This window comes from Harpia harpyja, chromosome 2 (assembly GCF_026419915.1).
Source record: "Harpia harpyja isolate bHarHar1 chromosome 2, bHarHar1 primary haplotype, whole genome shotgun sequence".
Taxonomy (NCBI): domain Eukaryota; kingdom Metazoa; phylum Chordata; class Aves; order Accipitriformes; family Accipitridae; genus Harpia; species Harpia harpyja.
The window spans coordinates 19,117,456-19,135,351 of record NC_068941.1 but is presented as its reverse complement, the minus strand read 5'-3'; the positions used below and the strand labels follow the sequence as shown (position 1 = coordinate 19,135,351).

General features: G+C 43.8%; 1 protein-coding gene and 1 long non-coding RNA gene across 9 annotated transcripts in view; both read left to right on the top strand.

The window, feature by feature from the left end:
• The first annotated feature begins 513 nt into the window (after window positions 1-513).
• LOC128134568 (uncharacterized) lies at window positions 514-13,239 on the top strand. Of its 2 annotated transcripts, XR_008232785.1 has the most exons (5): window positions 514-802; window positions 7,049-7,243; window positions 9,918-10,233; window positions 11,183-11,377; window positions 12,409-13,239. It is a non-coding gene; the product is annotated as an uncharacterized LOC128134568 (long non-coding RNA). The 2 variants fall into 2 exon arrangements; XR_008232784.1 differs by lacking the exon at window positions 12,409-13,239 and having other exon boundaries at window positions 11,183-11,389.
• Window positions 13,240-17,132: 3,893 nt separating this feature from the next.
• The window catches only part of WDFY3 (WD repeat and FYVE domain containing 3), a 187,911-nt gene continuing 187,147 nt past the window's right edge, over window positions 17,133-17,896 (top strand). For 6 of the 7 annotated variants that reach the window (XM_052772380.1, XM_052772388.1, XM_052772360.1 and 3 more), the window contains exon 1: window positions 17,420-17,528. The gene's annotated coding sequence lies outside the window, so the exon portion shown is untranslated. Of the gene's footprint in view, window positions 17,529-17,896 lie in introns of all 7 variants that reach the window. The other variant, XM_052772395.1, reaches the window with a different exon arrangement.

The window sequence follows — 17,896 nt, the reverse complement described above, 5'->3', positions numbered from 1 at the left end:
GAACTCTAACGACTAGGTTTTCAAAACATTGAGTATGGTGGCACTTGAAGCTAGCTGAAACTCAGGTTGAAGATGTGTCTTTTACTATACTTCCAAGAGTGTGTTTAACCCTCTCTTGTCAGAAGAAATACTTTATAAAACTTCTGGCTGGCTCAATTACATGTTACTAATTTTATTCCCAGACCTGATGTGGAACAGCTGCAAACATCAACAAAGTGAGCCACATGTCAATTTTTTTGTTAAGGCTCAAAGTCTTGAAGCCGGATGTTTGAGCAACAGCAGAGGGAAAAATGAATTCAATTTACTGGCAGGGGTATAAGCCTCTGTGTCATGGGATCTTCTCTACTCTTTTGAGCCATCATTTGTACAGTTTTCTTGAGTCCTTTTCTCGAAACAAACAGGAGAACCTGGAAGCTGAAGAATCGTTATCATATGGAGGACACCAGAGCAGATAAAAAGAGCTGACCAAGCATGCTGGCTTCAGCAGATATGCAAACTGTCTGGGCTGGAAGGCCCACACCCAAGCAAATGAGCCCTGCTGAAGTTCACCATCTCCACTCAGGTTGCTTCCCCAGGAGACCAGCCTTCACTGGGGGAGAAGACTGCCCTGCGGCGGGCTCTCCTTGGCAAGCACAGCAAAGGACAGCCAGCCATGGCACAGGTCACAGGCAGAAAGGACAGGTTTTACCGGGCAAAGCTGTATCTCAGCAGACTCCCAGTTTCACCAGGGGTACACCACGTTGGAGCTAGAAGGCTGGATGTCCAGATGTATTCGGGGACTTCAGGATAATCTTGGCATCAGGTAATTTTTTAAATGTTTGTAAGAATTAGGCGTTTGAGAATGGGGGGTGCTGGCAAAGCCAGCTGCAGCAAACTTTATCTACATCCTAGAGACCCTTAAATTTCTGGTCAGAATACCGTGTCTTTTGCTACCATGATTTATAGTGAGGTAGCTGCTGCTGAAGAGAGAGAACAAATTCTTCTCTCTTGAGAGCCAAGCAAGAACCATCATTCCCCCCACGCCCAGGAGAGGTGCAGGGGTGCAGACCCCTCCATGTCTACTGCAGCATACAGCAGTGGGTTCAGTCTCCTTGCTGGGTTTGAGAGCATCTCTGTGCTATGTCAGGAATAAGACCCTCCTTATCTCCCACAGTGGCTCTTTGTAGCAGAAATCTTTGATGTGGAGATCATCTGAGGAGGAAAATGCATGTTTAGTTATCCTAAAGGGCAAGGCATTCACCTCCAAAGCTGCAGCTCTCGGTCCCATTTCCCAGTGCCATTTCTGTGCTGGGAAGCAAACATGTCTTCCTGCTCCTTCCTGGAAAAAGTTGGCATTGGCAGATGCTGCATGCCAAGCACCTCCAGAGGAGGGGATGTGGAAGGCTCCGTACGCAGGCTTGGTGTGTTCAGGATGAGCGTGGATCTGCAAGCTAATCCTCAGGCTGGAGGAGACCCGTGTTTTGAGTAGTCCCAGAAGCAGAAGTTGGTGAACATGGGGAGCTTTAATTGGAAAGTGTGTAGGCATTTATGTTTTCAAAAACCTTCAGGGTTAGTTAGTGGCCGAGCAGAAATCCTGCAGCGCACAAATCTGGATTTGGGTTTTTAAATCCCCCATAACCTTTCTGTTTGTCTGAGCAAAAGTAACTTCAAATGTATTTCAAGAATACAGCTTCCCAAACATGCAGCAAAGGCTGCTAACTCTAGCTTTCACATTAACTGGAATCGGCTTAATCAAAACACATCATGTTGATCTGAAAGCCTTCAGTTTACCTTGATGGATTTTCTCCTAAGAGCTTTTACACCCAGACACTTGAGCGAAGTGACCGAATTGCCCCCATGCAATCAGTAGTACTTCAAGACTAAATACACCTAGTAAATAGAAAGGAAAAATTTAGGTTTTCAATTTAGGCTCAAAGCGATCTAATGCCTTGTTATTAAACAGCTTTTCCCACACTTGAATGACCCTCTTGTCTCCAGCAAAGACATGTTTCCAAACCAGTCCCAAGCTAGCTAATTTCAGCCTCAAACAAAAACTAGGGAGGCCACTTGGCAAAGTGAACAAAGGCGAGGGGGAGCTTTTCCTTTAGCTTGCAGCATCCTCACCTCTTCTAATGCCAGATGTACTTTCAAAAGCAGAATGTAAATTTGTCCTTAGCTTACTCTGTTGTAAACTGACAAATTATAGTCATTATGCAACCAATTTCATGTTGCAAAAATACATGTTTACAAACACTTCCTATCCCAAGAGAAACAGAAGGCATAGCTATGAAAGAAGCCCGGAGACTGACATTCATAACAGCTCTTAAGGCCAAGAATGTCACTGAGCGGGGACACAAGCATCCACTGCACTAACCATTAAACCAAAAGGATCTTTGCTAATCTAATAAGTCACTGTAAGATTTGGTAGATAACCCTGCTTCTGCTAGGGTGGCATCAAAAAGAGTGCTAGTCTGTATGTGTTGGTGTATTTGACCTTCAAACCAAGGACAATGTCCTCCGAAGCTTTGGCTAGAAAACAACATGGTGTATGTCTTCTATGTTCTTCTAAATAATTTGTCAGCATTGAATTTAATATATTTATCTCATCTGGTATACAGCAAATGTAATACCACCCCTTTTGAACAGAGGCTGTAAGATAGAAAAAAAATAGCTTGTAGACTTCTGCTGCTTATGAGCTTTTTTTCTGCAAAGACCTGCGTATAGCAGGACAACAGAATGGCCTGTCTGCTGCAGGTGGCATCACTCCTAGCCACCAGATCACAAACTGTAAATCTCTAGGAGAAAGCTTTAAATGCTTTATTTAGTTAGTTTTTTACAGTCTGTAGAAACTCACATACCGCAAAAGTTCAGAAGAGAGCATTTGTCAGAATCAGACAAGGTCCCCTTGTGTACTTCATGGTTGCTTTTTAATTTGCGCAGAGATTAGGCATGTCTTTAACACAAGGATGATTTATCCACAGTGGCTCAATAACACTAACTTCACACAAATTCTTCTGCTTCATGGTTGTTTGGTTTGGTTTTGTGGCTGGAGCATCTGTATAATCCCAGTATGTGGAAAAAGTCCCAATTGCCTGATAATTTGGATGCTCCTAGGCTAAAAACTTTGAAAACTCCCTTGTAAGACAGATTAAATTGAGAGCAACTTTGTTCAGTCTGTTCCACTCCTGCCCCTTCCCTTTTTGAAGGGCTCATTTAAAAACAAACGAAAAGGAATGCTGCCAAGAAATGCAGGGTTTTTTCTTAATTGCCTCACTTGGAAGCTCTCTGTCTTTAACTGTGCTGTAGCTAGAAATTACTTCCAATTTACACACTTACTCCTATGCTTGAAAACTTCCACAGGTGAACATTTATGTTCAGTTGTGTCTGTGATAGCCAAGTATGACAGCTCACTGGAGACCCAGCCTGCACTTAACATCCATCAAGGGAGTGAGGAAATCCAGCTGACCCCCTTTGCTACTGCCTTTAAGCTTGCTGTTACACTAGTAAGTTCAAGTAAGCGGTGATTGCAAATCACCAACATAGTGATGAAAGCATTAACAACAGCTAATATCTTTTCTAGATTTAAAAGCTTGAGGACTTGCAGTGGCTTGTAAGTTCAGTGTGGTAAGCCATGAGCAAAAGCATAAAGGAAGGCTGCAGCAATTTTTTGTTTTCATGCCATTGCAAGACAAAGGTATTTGAAAGGTGAGGACTTTGAAAACCTTCCTGGAAGAATTTTAAGAGGTAGGAAGCCAAACAATATAGCTAAGCAATGATTTTTTTTAAATGATGTATCTTCAGCGTTAAAATTTAAGGCAGGCAGACTCCACCATGAGGGTGCAATAATAAGGCAGGCTTCGCTGTAAGTGGCAGAAAGCTTTAATTCGCTGCTCTTGTTCTAAGGGGTCAGATGATGATCTTTACATCAGTACACCAGGAAATAATTTAAACATAATTAACTTGAGCTAACACTGAAACTCTTGGGAACATGATGGTGTTCGATGCAAGGGGAGGTTTAACTTGCTCTTTATCAGGGATGTGATATTACTGTTTGAATTAAGACAAGTCTTGATTAAACTTGACCTAAGTGAGAATACAGTTGGGTTAATAATATTACGTTTGCTCAGACTGTAGTTCTAGTATACTTTAGAGTGGAGAAGGACTAAACTATTGTTTTACAGAGGATTAATATAGCAACTTATTTTTATAAATGCTGTGCAAGTTCTCCGTTGCTTATGCCTGGTTCTCACATTCTTGTTTCAGTAACTGTTTTTTTGGAAAATGCATTATAATTCAACCTTATCAGCATTAATCTTTGTTCTCTATCTAACAATTAGTAAATGGGTTATTTTATACTTGTATGCCTTTTCAGATACGCTGTAAAGATAGCTGTCTGTGGGGTTTTTTATTATTTTTATTTAAAAACAAACACACAAAACACTAAAGCAAAAATCCCTACAGCAATCCCTACTTTTGAGAGACAAGTTAAGGAGAAACTTAGAAATGAAATGCATTCACCTGGATCCTGAGAGACTAACAGCTGAATGCAATATTTTGAAAAACAGTACTTTTGCCTGGGACTACCAAATTAGGATATATTTTGGTAGTTCAAATGAAACCTATCTCCTTTTGTCTAACTGAAAGGACCAAGCTAGATGTTATACCTCCTCCCAATGTCTTTAGAGTATGGCCCTTCATTCCACAAAACCCAGGCTAGTTTTTTTGAAGGCTGCCTGCTTTTTCAAGTAGAAGAAGAGAGGAGAGGAGGGAGTTTGGTTGTGTAGCTGCCTCCAGAAGCTACTTGCAGCTTCAGAGCAGATACTGATTCCCTCCTCCTACACACAGTCAGCTCCCCCCCCCTTGCAAACTATCTGCAACCTGCAGCCCTGCTGCAGGATCCACCTGTTCAGTTGTGAAACACAGACCATGCCAGGCATCTCCTCTGCAACGCTTTGTAAAAAAACCAACCAACCAACCAAAAAAACGCCTCAAAGTGGAGCCAGTAGCTTGAAAATGGCTTTATCTTTTTTTAGAATGTTAGGTGCTGGAGGTGCCACTCAAGTTCCAGCTGCCCTGAAGGCAAGCCTGCAGCCCATGGCACAGAGGGTGGCCTTGCAGAGTGCACCCACCTGGTGTTCCCACAGAGCCACGAGCACCTGATCCAACACCCACCCAGTTGAGAGACAGAAGTGTAATGCCTAAATTAGCTGTATTCACAGACCAAAAACCCAAACCTGAGGGAAAGATGATACTTTCCTGGAAGTAGCTATTTAAAACATCAAGTAAATTTCTACATTATGACTCTTCTAGGTGCAACAACTTGAAAATAAAGTAATATATCCAGGTGCCACATCTTTTTCACAACAGCATGCAAATATCTCCTATGATTTTGGGCAGACCATCTTTCTGAATTGGCCACTTCTGCTTCTCACCTGCTCATTGAGCCAAAAAAATAGCGGTTTGTATATTTTGGGAAGGGGGTGAGGGAAGAAGCAGATGAAGGTTTTCGATATGGATTAAGATGACCCAAAATGAAAGCAGTTGTGCAAAATAGCCAAATCGGAGATCTGTTCCCCTGATCTATGCTGCTCACATGTACCAGCATGCTGTGTCTGGCCCTCAGAAGGAGCACACAGCCTTTCCCAGCTGAAAGTCCAGTTGGACCTATTCAAGCACACAAATGATACTCTTCAGGCCATCTCCATTTTTTTCCTCAACTTATAAAACATCACCCGCCTCCCCCCCCCCCCCCCCCCCAAAAAAAAGCTCTGTGTCCTTCCCTGCACCTGGCTCTTTCAAGCAGCTCTCTCCCCTTGCAACCTACCTCCAAAAATATCCCCTCTGCAGCCTGTTAGACACAATTCCTTTTGCTCCAAATCACTGCTCCCCTGCAGAAAAAAACATAAGCTGGCACGCATGTGCAGCAGCAGTGCAATCCTACCCCTATAGCACCTGCAGGAGGGCAATGAGGGAAAAAGTCTCTCCAGGTGAGGTGTGTGCGATTGCCTGCTGCTGCCGGGGGGACAGGGCAGAGTCAGCTCTGAAAATCTGGGTAGGGTACTGGGAAAGGCCGAATGTGCCAAATGGACTGGCAAAAGGCAGAAAAGCAGGGTGTGACTCTAAATCAGAAACTAAGCAGCTTTGTGCAATTAAAGCAAGATGAGTCTGGCCTGAGTTTAGCCTTCTGGCTGGTGGTGAGAAGGTGCCGAGATGCTGCCTAGGCTGGACATGGTGTTTGGTGTGCTGGGGCTACAATGTGGCCATGTTGGCATTGCCCTGGAAACAGTGAGAAAGCCCTGCTCTGGAGGCTGCTTTACAAAGGGCTGCTAGTGGCAATAGGACATCTGGAAACCACGTGAAAGCTGCAGATGGTGGAAATGTGGTACGTGGGAAGCATGTGAATTGCTCAGTAAGCCTCTAGGAAGGGTGATGGAAACTCCTACATGGTAGAGATCTTCCTTGGATGTCTCAGGAAGGAGTTTATCATCACAGTGCAAGCTACAGCTTACACTCATGCAAAAAATATCAACATTATTTCTGGATAGGGAGATTGAGTCACCTTTCAATTTTAGGTAAATCTGATGGGTGGTTTGTGTGACAGAGAAACAGGAATAGAATAGCATTTGTAGGTCACGTAATACAATCCCCTACAGCAGGTACAACTATACCATCAAGTCCTGTTGACAAAGCAATCTCACCTTGAATTTAAAGGCTATTTTACTACTGGAAAATTGTCACAGAAATGTGATTCCTTTCTCAGAGCATTAGGAGGCATGTGAACCAACGTAATTTGAGCTTTTTGTTTTGTCTTGTCTCCCCCCAGTCTTTAGACAGTCATGGAGGAAAAAACAAATCCTGTAACTTAAAATTATATTGATTTTTTTTCCCCAATTAATATTTCCTATTTAAGGTTGCATCATTTATAAATGTTAAAGTCCCCTAAATTAATTCAATACTGTCAGTCTACCACAAATTCAGTTCTTGGTATGAATTGTGCTGTGAACTCAGGATGTTCTATGCTTTAGTCCTGGTATTTGTTTAAGTTTGCTTCATTTTTCCTTTTCACTAGTTGTTCTACTAGAATCTGGACCAAAGACCACTTCATGAGAGTCTTTTCCTCAAACTTGTAATAGGTATGTTTAAGAACCAGCTGTTATTCCTGGGTGAGGGGAATGAGAAGATAAGCATCTGTAACTGTTGAGTCTGTATCGCAGAGGCTGAAGTCCAGCACGTTTTCTCCTGCAGTCTTTATCTCTGCCTGAAGGTGAGTCATTTTGGTAATAATTCAATATTGTGTCACAAATCATAGAAAAAGCTAGATCAAAGACCTCCTTATGAGGGATAACTGAGGCTTTGGGTGGCCAAAAGATTGGCACCTCTTGAAGAAGCTGGAGAATAGAATTACTGCAGCAACTGTGTCTGCAAGCATCACCTCTTACCTCTTTGGCTTTGACAAGAAGAGCTAAGCTAAGGACAGTCCTCTTCTCCTGAAAAGGTGGTTTGTGGCTTTCCTTCAAACGGGGAAGAAAAATCTCCTTGCGTGATCTTTCATTAGGTGACATGGAGAAGGAACAGCTGAAGTGTTGTCTGCACGGGTCCATCTCTGTAACATTTAGAAGCTATTGAATATGACATTCATTATTTTCCTTATAGATATCACTCCTTTACCTTGATTTACTTCCTGTAGCATCTGCTGGAAAATGTAATGTTTTAGACACATGCAGTGAATATTCCTATTTAGCCAGCTAAGAGATTTTTCAAGCTCTGTTGGCCAGTTCCCAGAACACAGATTTTGCAGAAACTGTCCTCTCTTTGCTCAGTTGTGATAGTCAGCATTTTCTGCTGATGACAAGAGTATATCCCCATGCCTTTCTGATTGGTGCCTGAAAGTGGAAATAAAATCACTTGCAGGGTTTGCAGTTTATCTCTTCAGAGGGGACAAGAGGAAATGATGGGGAGAGACAGCTAATCGGTTGAGAGGAAAGATTTGCACTCCAAATGAGGGAACACCAGCAGGAGGAATTTGTGGGAAGGGACTGTTTTCCAGAAGCCTTCTTTGGATGTTTCGAGAGAGGAGGGTGGCACATGCAATGACAGCAAGTGTGTAATAACACTCAGAAATGTCTTCTGTCAGAGGCCCATCAAATTCCAGAGAGTCCTGCACTTGTTTTCTTACTGCTGACAATGTACAAAACTATCTGGTGTTTTGAGGAAGAAATGATCACATGATGGAGGAGAAGGAGGCAGGGGAAGAGATGAGAGGATTAAAATAAATATGCAAGCTAGTTTGTGTGTTTCTTGATCAGTTGATTTAAGGAAAAAAGAAGTAGTGAGCTTAAAATCATGCAGGGAAACTGCTGCCTTTCATACCCAAGTCTTATTTTCAGACATGTTATCCATTAGCAATAAAGTATCCACACTAGCTACAAACATCCTTGGGGTGAATATACATCTGGCAAGGCAGTGTCCAAACCCCGTGCTGTCTGACTGACCTGTGTGGCTGGCTTGAACTTCAGAAGTGGATATGCTGGTTTTGGCTGGGATAGGCTTAATTTTCTTCATGGCAGCTAGTATGGGGCTATGTTTTGGATTTGTGCTGGAAATAGTGTTGATAATTCAGGGATATTTTCATTATTGCTTTGCAGTGCTTACACAGAGTCAAGGCCTTTTCTGCTCCTCACACTGCCCCACCAGCAAGTAGGCTGGGGGTGTACAAGAAGTTGGGAGGGGACACAGCTGGGACAGCTGACCCCAACTGACCAAAGGGATATTCCATACCGTATGATGTCATACTCAGCATATAAAGCTGGGGGAAGAAGAAAGGGGGGGATGTTCGCAGTTAGGGTGTTTGTCTTCCCAAGTAACCATTACGCGTGATGGAACCCTGCTTTCCTGGAGATGGCTGAACACCTGCCTGCCCATGGGAAGTAATGAATTAATTCCTTGGTTTGCTTTGCTTGCGCGCACAGCTTTACCTATTAAACTGTTTTTGTCTCAACCTATGAGTTTTCTCACTTTCACTTTTCCGATTCTCTCCCCCATCCCATTGGGGGGGGGTGGGGGGAGTGAGTGGCTGGATGGGGCTTAGCTGCCAGCTGGGATTAAACCATGACAGTGCATTACATCAAGACACAACCACTTGTCTTGTCTCAGGAGGTACATTTATAGACTTTGCAACTGGGGCTTCAGTTCATTTTCAGAAGCCTACATTTTACATCTGATAGTAGCAATTGGGTGTTGAGAGAAGAACCCATTCTTTTAGGCAGTATTTATGCATGAAAAAATTAAATAAAGAGCATAAGGAAGCCAACACCCAAGTACTGAGTTGGTTGTAGTTTTGCCATGGGACATTCATACATGGCTTCTTCCAGAAGTTTTGGTTAAGCATTCATTTTGCCTATTAAACCTTTTTTGCAAAAGCTGGTTGGCCAAAATGATGAAACCATACAAAGCCAGAAGTTTCTTCTTTCCTCTTGTGACTCAAGGTAAAGTGTCATTTTTACATGTTTAAAGTACTGTATGCTAATGTACAGATGTACAATGTTGCTGACAGATAATTATCAGTACCAGTCTGCATAAATCAATGAAAAGCTAAGACACATTAAATCTATTTCTTAACCCTGCAATAGAGGTTTTGCAATGCATGAGTACACTGAACGACGATTGTAGACCAATAGCTAGAATATTCTGGGAAACTATTTGGGGTTCTGAGGAAATCGCATGGTATTGTGGTAACATGGGCCCAGAGACTAACACATCTAGCCATTTGAAAAGCACCAGGTAATTTCTGATTATAGATAGCATGAACTGTGTTTTGTTATCCTTGAGTCCACACAAATATACCAAGGCTGTAGCTTATCTCTACTACAATCTCAGTTCTCTGGACACTGGATGTCATGCTTATTTTAACCTGCTGTTTTTTCCACTTTTCTCAATAGGCAGACTCCTAAAGAATGATCCAGTGGAGATGTGGACCCTGTATACTGGGTTTAAGCCTACTGACAAAGCATGGGCTCTTTCCAGTCATGTTTCACATGGCTTGCTCAGAAGCAGCCCTTAGTTACCTGGCAATCTACCACAGAAAATTCTCATCATCTACTTTTGGAATAGTCTATAGTTTGGCTAATGAGAAATCTCTTTGGATCACCTAGCTGATGTGACACAATTATTCTACTTGGAGACAGAGGACACACTGCTTTTATGTTTGAATTGAAATGCCCTTCCCAGACTGTGACTTGAAGGGAGACTGATGATGTAAGTTGCTGTTAACAAGGCTGCCACAGGCACAGACAAGATTTTTTGTTGTTTCTTAAAACTAGTTTTATATGACATGGCTAATAATATTAGAAGGCCTTCAAGTTGCCTGATTTGTTCACAGGCAAGGGACTGTCAAAGAGATTACTCCTTCTCTACAGTAAGCTACGTACATATCTAAAAGCTCCAGACTCCCTCCATGTACACACAAGCAATTCTAATGATATTGAAGAGGAAGGGACTCCCAAGTTCTTCCAGTGCAACATTAGTCATAGGAAGATCTAGTTCCATTTTGAATGAAAATGTAGGGTTTTTAGGAACAAATGTGTATAAAGTGGTTGTAAATACATTAAGGCTAGGAATTAAATGGAAAAAGTACCTTACTGTGGAAACAGGAAGTTTTTGAAACAGCCTTTCTGAAGTGACATCAAGCTTCATATAGCTAATCTAGTAACTTCCTTTTTTCCACAGAACTTTAGTAATTTAGCCAAAGGGTTAACCTGGCATGTTGTTTTCAAAGGGTGTGGTAAATAATAATAAACAGTAAGTAATAATAAATATTTTTAACTAACATGTTCCTTGTTAATTACCTGTCTGCTCTTTCAAAGCTGGAATAAAAGCAGTCCCCTAGTGATTTAGGAAATGAGGGTGTTCTAAATTTATTTGGTCTCACAATTTTCTGTACTTACTGAAGTCTGTGCCATGACAGACTCGGGCTGTCTGCAGATATGAACAACAGAAACCTGCGGTGGCAACAGTTTTGTTTGGTTGCATCAGTCACTCACTGGAAAAGAGAAAGTTAGCACTGAATTTGCATCTTAATAAATCAGATACTTTAGTTGTAGTGGGAAAGTACATGTCAAGGCAGTTACGAGAAAGCCCTTTTAGTTATAGCTTTACAAATCCCTTTTCTTTGCTTGTAAACATGTTCCTTCTCTTTGCTCTGCAGAGTTGTACAAGAAACCCTTTGGAAGACTCTCTGGTCCTTGGATTATTCCATGAGCTTGAAGCTTTTCTTGGATTAGAGTATCTTCCCAGGAAATCGATGGTGGTGTGGGAGTTCATTTATCTGCGAGAGTGGATTGCATGCCTGAGGTTCTGTGACCACTTTGTTCCAAAAATGATGTGTTTAAAAATAAATAAGGTGTCTAACCCACTTCACTCAGTTTTCTTCCAGTGGGAAGCTGACCTGTGCACCTTGGATTTTTCCTATGCCTCAGTCAAGGGACAAACAAATTTAATTTCACAGATAGAGCTATCTTTATTACCGCTACATCTAAAACAGAGCAATGTATGGGGTTTTATTTGATCAGTCATTTCAATCTCTCCAAGCTACCATTATGGCTTTCTGTGAAAGCCTGTAAAAATTAAAATATCTTAGACAAAAATAACACTCCCTCATTCTAACACCATGGAGTGTCTCAGTACATGTTTTGCACATCCTCTGAGGCTGTATCAACAATCCGAAACAGGCTGCAGTACAAGGCAAGTCATAAAAATAAGCAGTGTTTAGTGTCTTGACGTGTATCCTCTGAGGCTTCTGATGTGTACTGACCACGGATAATCTGCAATGCTCATAGGATAAAATAGTGGGCATTAAAGGTTGTGCAGAGACTGTCAAGGTCAAAGCCAGTTCTGCAAAAGAAACGCATTGAATCCTTGTTCTGTTAAACTTTTTCACAAAAGCTGATAGCAAAGACCAGCTTCTTGGTTCTTTTTCAGATATACTGTACAGATTTCAAGTTTCTTCTAATACACAGTAATAAAATATGTACATACAGGATTTGTGATAGAAGAGCATTTTGCAGTCTCTTGGTGTGAATATGTATAACTTCATCAAAATAAACAAGGTGTATGTTATGCTCTGACCTAAGGGACTTTGTTTAAAACCATCTTTCCTAAAATCACCTGCCTTAAAGACTATGTTACTACTTAAAGATATTTCTCTTCTGGGCAAACCACTGTAAAATGCACTTTTTCAGACTATTTCTTTTGAGATTCAACATATGCCTTCACAAGGTAGTCTTTCGTATGCCATGCAGAACACTAACACCTTTGAACAACAAAAAGACAACCAGAGGTCTCTAGGACTGAACCGGCAGCATTGACACCACTGCAGGTCAAGCATATCACCAAGATAACCCTCTTTTCTTACTTTTTAAAAAATTTCTTCAGAGGCACCAGATGGCAGCATTTTCCCTCACTCCGAGTGTGATCTCATCCTCTCGGATTCACTCCTGGGATCATCAGGCTTTGAGGCTGCGTAAACCACAACGACCTCAACGGAACTGCACCCTCTCTGTCGCCACCTGCTCTTTTTCCCACTTTCATTGGACGTGTAGAGTCACATTCAGGTGGCCTGGATGCGATCCAGGCCCTTGAAACTGTGGTTTGCCTTTTGCCTGTGCAGGCCTTAAGAGTCCATAAGAATCATTAGCATACAGGCACGTAAAAATTTAGACCCAGCGAACATGGCTCCGAGCTCTAAATTTTCCATATTTATTAAGTAGCATGCAGGGTTTTTTGATTTTATGTTTAACTAACCGCTCTTTTCCACGTACAGGCATGCACAATGTTATTTTTGTTTACAAGCAAGTTTTGCATGTGTTCTTTTCTATCAACTCTTTATACTTTGAATCTCGAAATAATATTTCATTGTACACCAGTTATGTATGACTAGTTATGTGCACCTAGGCTTGTAACCTCTGTAGCAAGAACTCTGTTCCGCACAAATAATCCAAGGCAGGGCAGGGATTTTGAGAACTTAACTTCGCAAGCTATGGTTTCTTTTACAGTTACAGATGTGGCCTAAAACTTTGTGGGCTAGGGATTCTGTTGTCGCACCGTTCTCCATGCTGCTTCTTCCCCTCATCCTCATGTTCTTGCTTATAAATTCAAGTCTGCTTTATCAGTGGTTTTGTCATAGAAGGAAAAAAAAAACCACATTATGTTCAGCTGTAACAAACTATTCATAAATAATCCACCTTTGAACTCTGAATCTGCAGCACTGGGATGCAAATGTTTGTTTACTTGAACTATGTGACTAACATCAAGCTATTTATCCAAAATGGGGCTGGATTGCTGGGCCCCAGAGGATGAAGGAGGAGTAGCCCTGGCTGCTGCTTTCTTTGACTGTTACTCCATCAGGTTGCTGGTGTTTCTGCTGTGGTGACTCTGTTAATGCTTTACAAATGCTATGAGCTCAGCGGTAGACTATTTGTGGATTGTTTAATTTATTAACTTCTGACAAGCAGTCCATTATTTTTCTGAAGAACATATGTGACAAGGGATTTTTATTTTTTTAATTTTTCAGATTTAAGCCAAATTCAATATGAGTGTCACAGGACAGGGACACTAGATCCTCCACAACTCCACCCTTCCTCTTATTTAATACCAAAATTTATCTATAAACAAGCAGGAAGGAAGGAGGGGAGAGCACTTCTCAAAGGAAGTCATAAGAATCTTGTATGATGAAAACATTAGGCTGCGTAAATTTGGAAAACAGTGCTATTTTCTTCTGTTCAAAATATTCTAATTTAAAAAAGGTTAAAATTCCCTCAATTTTCTTTCATTTTCTTGTAGCAATTTCTTTCCAGTTCTGGATTTGCCTGTACTTTGGTATTAGCTAATACATGCGATCAGGACAGATGTAGCTTTACTGCCCAAGACATATGAAATAAATGCACCTGAAAGCTGAGCGGCATTGCACCACTGAAAGCCAATTGTGTTGGTTTTACCTTCTAATAAAGGAGGCAAAGAATTTGAAATATATCTCCACAGTTTTTAATGATTGATGCAATCCCTTGTGCACAGTTGCTTTGCAAAGTGGAAGAAAAACTAACTGTAAATACTGTCTTTTGTCTAACTATAGCACTGTAATTACTAACTAGCACCTTCTCTGAGAAAGATAAGCAGGTACCTGTGATGAGCTTTGCAAGAGGAGAGGAGATGTTGAGAAGGTAAAAAGTGTGTCTGGTGTCACTCAGTATGGATTCTTACAGCCATTATTTATTTTGGAACTGTGACAACTGACCGAAACATGGGGACTATAAATAGGAATGCAATAAGCATTAACTGCGCAAGAAGAAAAAAGCAATATAATTTGGCACGCAGCAAAACTTGTATCTGGTATACAGCTGTCTGTGCAACTCCCACTGCCATCCTGGAGGATTTTTGTGATTTCTCACTAAGTTTATCTCTACCAATAAAGAATTAGGAACAGCACCATCTCTGTAAGCTTTGATTCTCACTCAGTAGAGCTGGCTAAGATAGATCTTGTTAATCCTTTACATATGAAAGATGAGAGTATCCTCCTACACATAAATTACAGAGAGAAGATTTGTTTGTTTTGTGAAGAGTAACTGCTACGTACCATTCACAGACTGCATCTTGCACAGTAAGTGAAATAACTGTAGGAACATGCTGATGAAATTGGTGCTTCCCCTTGCTGCAGTCCAGAATAAAAACATACCAAACATGGCCAAATTCTGCTTAGTAGCGTGCATCGCATTTTTGCTTCTAGACTAGCAGGGCTTACTAACTGAGGAGAAGGCACCTGTAAAAATTCAAATGTGCAAAGAAACATGCATGTTAGCTTTGAATGGACTCAGATACAGACCTTGATTGTTTTGTAGCGACATTCTCCACCGACTTTGAGCTTAGCCTTCACGCCAGGCGCAAACTATTTCAGTCTCTATGTGATAGAATGTAACTCAACACACAGACTTTTCCTTCTGTGTATACATTACTCCACGATGTATACAAAACATGGTGAGTGCCCTCAAAAGGCATCCCCTGAAAGCAAATACATAGTTTCATGTTTTGACCCTCCTCCTTTTCCCTTCCTATTCTTGTAATGTTTCTCATATGGTTTTAGCTGTAGACAACGGTATTTTTTTTCCATAGCAGACAGTGATAGTTACTTCTGTTCACATACAATGTGGGAAGAGGAGGCTGCAAAGAGCGGTTGGGCAGAGAGAAAGGGGTTGGGAAAGAGGTTGTTAATACACTCTGTGTCCAAAAATTGAGAAAAAGTAGGCCAAGATGCACATGGCATAAAATTTACGTTTTTTCCAGGGACATAAGAATACCAACTATCTAAGAGCTTCTGTCACTGATCATGTATTACAGTTGCTATGATAGAATTATGGCTGACATACTGTGCATGATTTCTCTCTTGGTAGCTAGTCTTCACTGATTATCCTGCACAGAAAAAAATACAGGTATTGCAAAGGGCCAGTTGGCCCCATTCCAACCCAAACTGTAGCTGGGGCTGTTCTCCTGAGTTGGGCTAAATCTTGCTCCTGTTAATATAGTGAATTTAGGGGTGTCTGAAGACGCCTTTAACAAGTAAAGACAGTGTTGTATTGTGTAGGCAAGGAGGTTATAAACTTGCCCTTGCTTATTTTGTTTTTCATTTGGGAGAAGTAGGATTTGTTTGGAGTTACACTTTTGTCTTCAGTGAGTGCTCCTTACCAGCTGAATTAGAGTTAGGCTCACTCCAGACATCCCTGAGTCTTAAGCAGAGGCCTCCTCCACCTAAATGGGAACAGGATGATTTCCACTGCCAGCTGAACAGCAGTACATCAGCCAGTAAATACATGTAAGTGGATTTACATGTTTGATGCTAATGGCCAGAGAAGGAAGACTGGATAAATGGTATTTACTCCATTTGTCCTCAAGTACAGCAGAGTACACTGCTTCATTTGATAAGACCCCCTAGCAGAGGCAAGAGGCAATGATCCTGGTTCCTGGCGGTTGTGATAATTTGCCCATGCAACACAAAGGTCTCGGATGGTTTGTGCATTCTTTATTGCAGCTTTTACCCCTGCAGCCAGATTTTCCAAAGTGCTATTTAGTCTCTTCAGTGAAGACTTCAGAAGGGGTTTTGTAAATGAAAAAATACCCCAAACAAAAGTGCTAGAGGGTGAATGGCTGTTAGCAGCTGATTTCTTGGAGGTAAGTTTATAAGTGACTGGAAAAAGGCAGAAGGGTATCTGGTCACGCACATGTGGACACACCTTTGCACCGTTCCCCATGAGTCTCTGGGTGGATGAAGCTTGCCCCAGGTTCGCAGTGACCCCCTGTGCTGTGTGCCCAGCATGTGGCTAAACTGGTGCTTTGTCCCTCTGACAAAAAGGAGTCCTTTGGCCATTGGCAATTTAACCAAACTTCTCGCTTAATTAGGAAAAGAGTAACTATTTCTGGGTTTAAATATTTGGATTGTACAGATGAAATTGGTTGGCCAGCACACACGTACAATCCACTCTTGTGCTTGATACTAGGGATATCCAGTGGACGTTCTCTAGATGTACACTTGACGAAAAGCTAAGGGAAAGCACCTCAATCCCAACCTGAAGGTGGCTTCTTTGCTCCTGTGTTGACCTGCATTTCCTTCCTCTCGTCCTACACACAGGCTCCTGGCTGGGACGGCTTCTCCTCTTGGCAGGCTGGATAGCATGGCAGCTGCTCAGGCCTGTGGCGTCGGGGCTGGCAGCAGGGACAGAGGGGAGAGGACACCAGCTTTCAGTGCTAGAAGAGCGGGATTTCTGTCAGAGAACGGGGAGAAACCAAACTCACTAAGCGTCTGCCCGGGAAACCCACCGCTCTAAAACGTAAGGTAATTGTGAAAAGCCCCAGAACTAAGAAGGGGGTCTGAGCGCCTGTCGAGCCCACCCGGTCTGGGTGAGGAGAGGAGCCCCTCGGTGCTCTGCCTTCCCGCTGAGGGGAGGAGGCGGCGGGCCGGTGCCTGAGGGGCTGCTCCCGCCGCCCGCCATTACAGACCGACTCTCCTCAGGCGGCCTCGCCGGGCCGCGGGAGCGGCGGCGACCGCAGCCAGCCGGGAGGAGGAGGAGGAGCGGAGGGAGGAGGCAGCGCTGGCAGCCGGGCGGGGAGGGGGCACTCGGCGCCGCGGAGGAGGAGGAGGACTTAAGATGGCCACCAGCCGCCGCGGAGAGCGGCCCCACTCCTTTCGCCCCGCCTCGCGCGGCCCCCTCGGCCCGGCCCGGCCTTGATGGGGCCGGAACGACCCCAGCGCCCGGACGCTGCAGCGGCGGCGGCACCTCCCGCCGGAGCCCGCCCGGGCCGCAGCGGGGGAGCCGCCCTCCCGGCCCGGCCCGCACCGCCCGGCCGCGGCCACCCCGTCGCGTAACCCCCCCTGCCGAGCCGTGCCCGCGGAAAGAAGCGGAGAGAGAAGAGGAGAGGAGAGGAGACGAGAAGAGAGACCGCCCGCTGCACCTTCCCCGGCCCGCCGGGCCGGGCACAGGGGCGCCGACGGAGACCCCCGCCGCCTCCCGGTGAGTGCCTGGTGGCCCTGCCCGCCGCTCCCCGGCGCTTTGTTGCACTGCCGCCGGGCCTGGCCGCGCTGCGGGGAGACCCGCTGCGGCCCCCGTCCCTGCCGGAGTGCCGGCCCCGCTTGCCTCGGCCCGGCCGTAGGCCGCAGCGGCCGCCCCGTTCCCCGGGGATGCCGTGCGGGCGGCCGCCTCCCTCCGCCGGGTTGGAGGAGGGGGCGGCAGCGGCGCAGGTGCCTCGGGTGATGGATCATTGTCACTGCGCGGGCGACCTCCCCCTCGGTTTTTTAATGTTTATTTCAGTGACCTCTCTCTGGTCGCGGCCCCCGGGGCAGGGCTGCCTGCGGGCGGGCGGCTCGGCCCCGGCGGGTTGA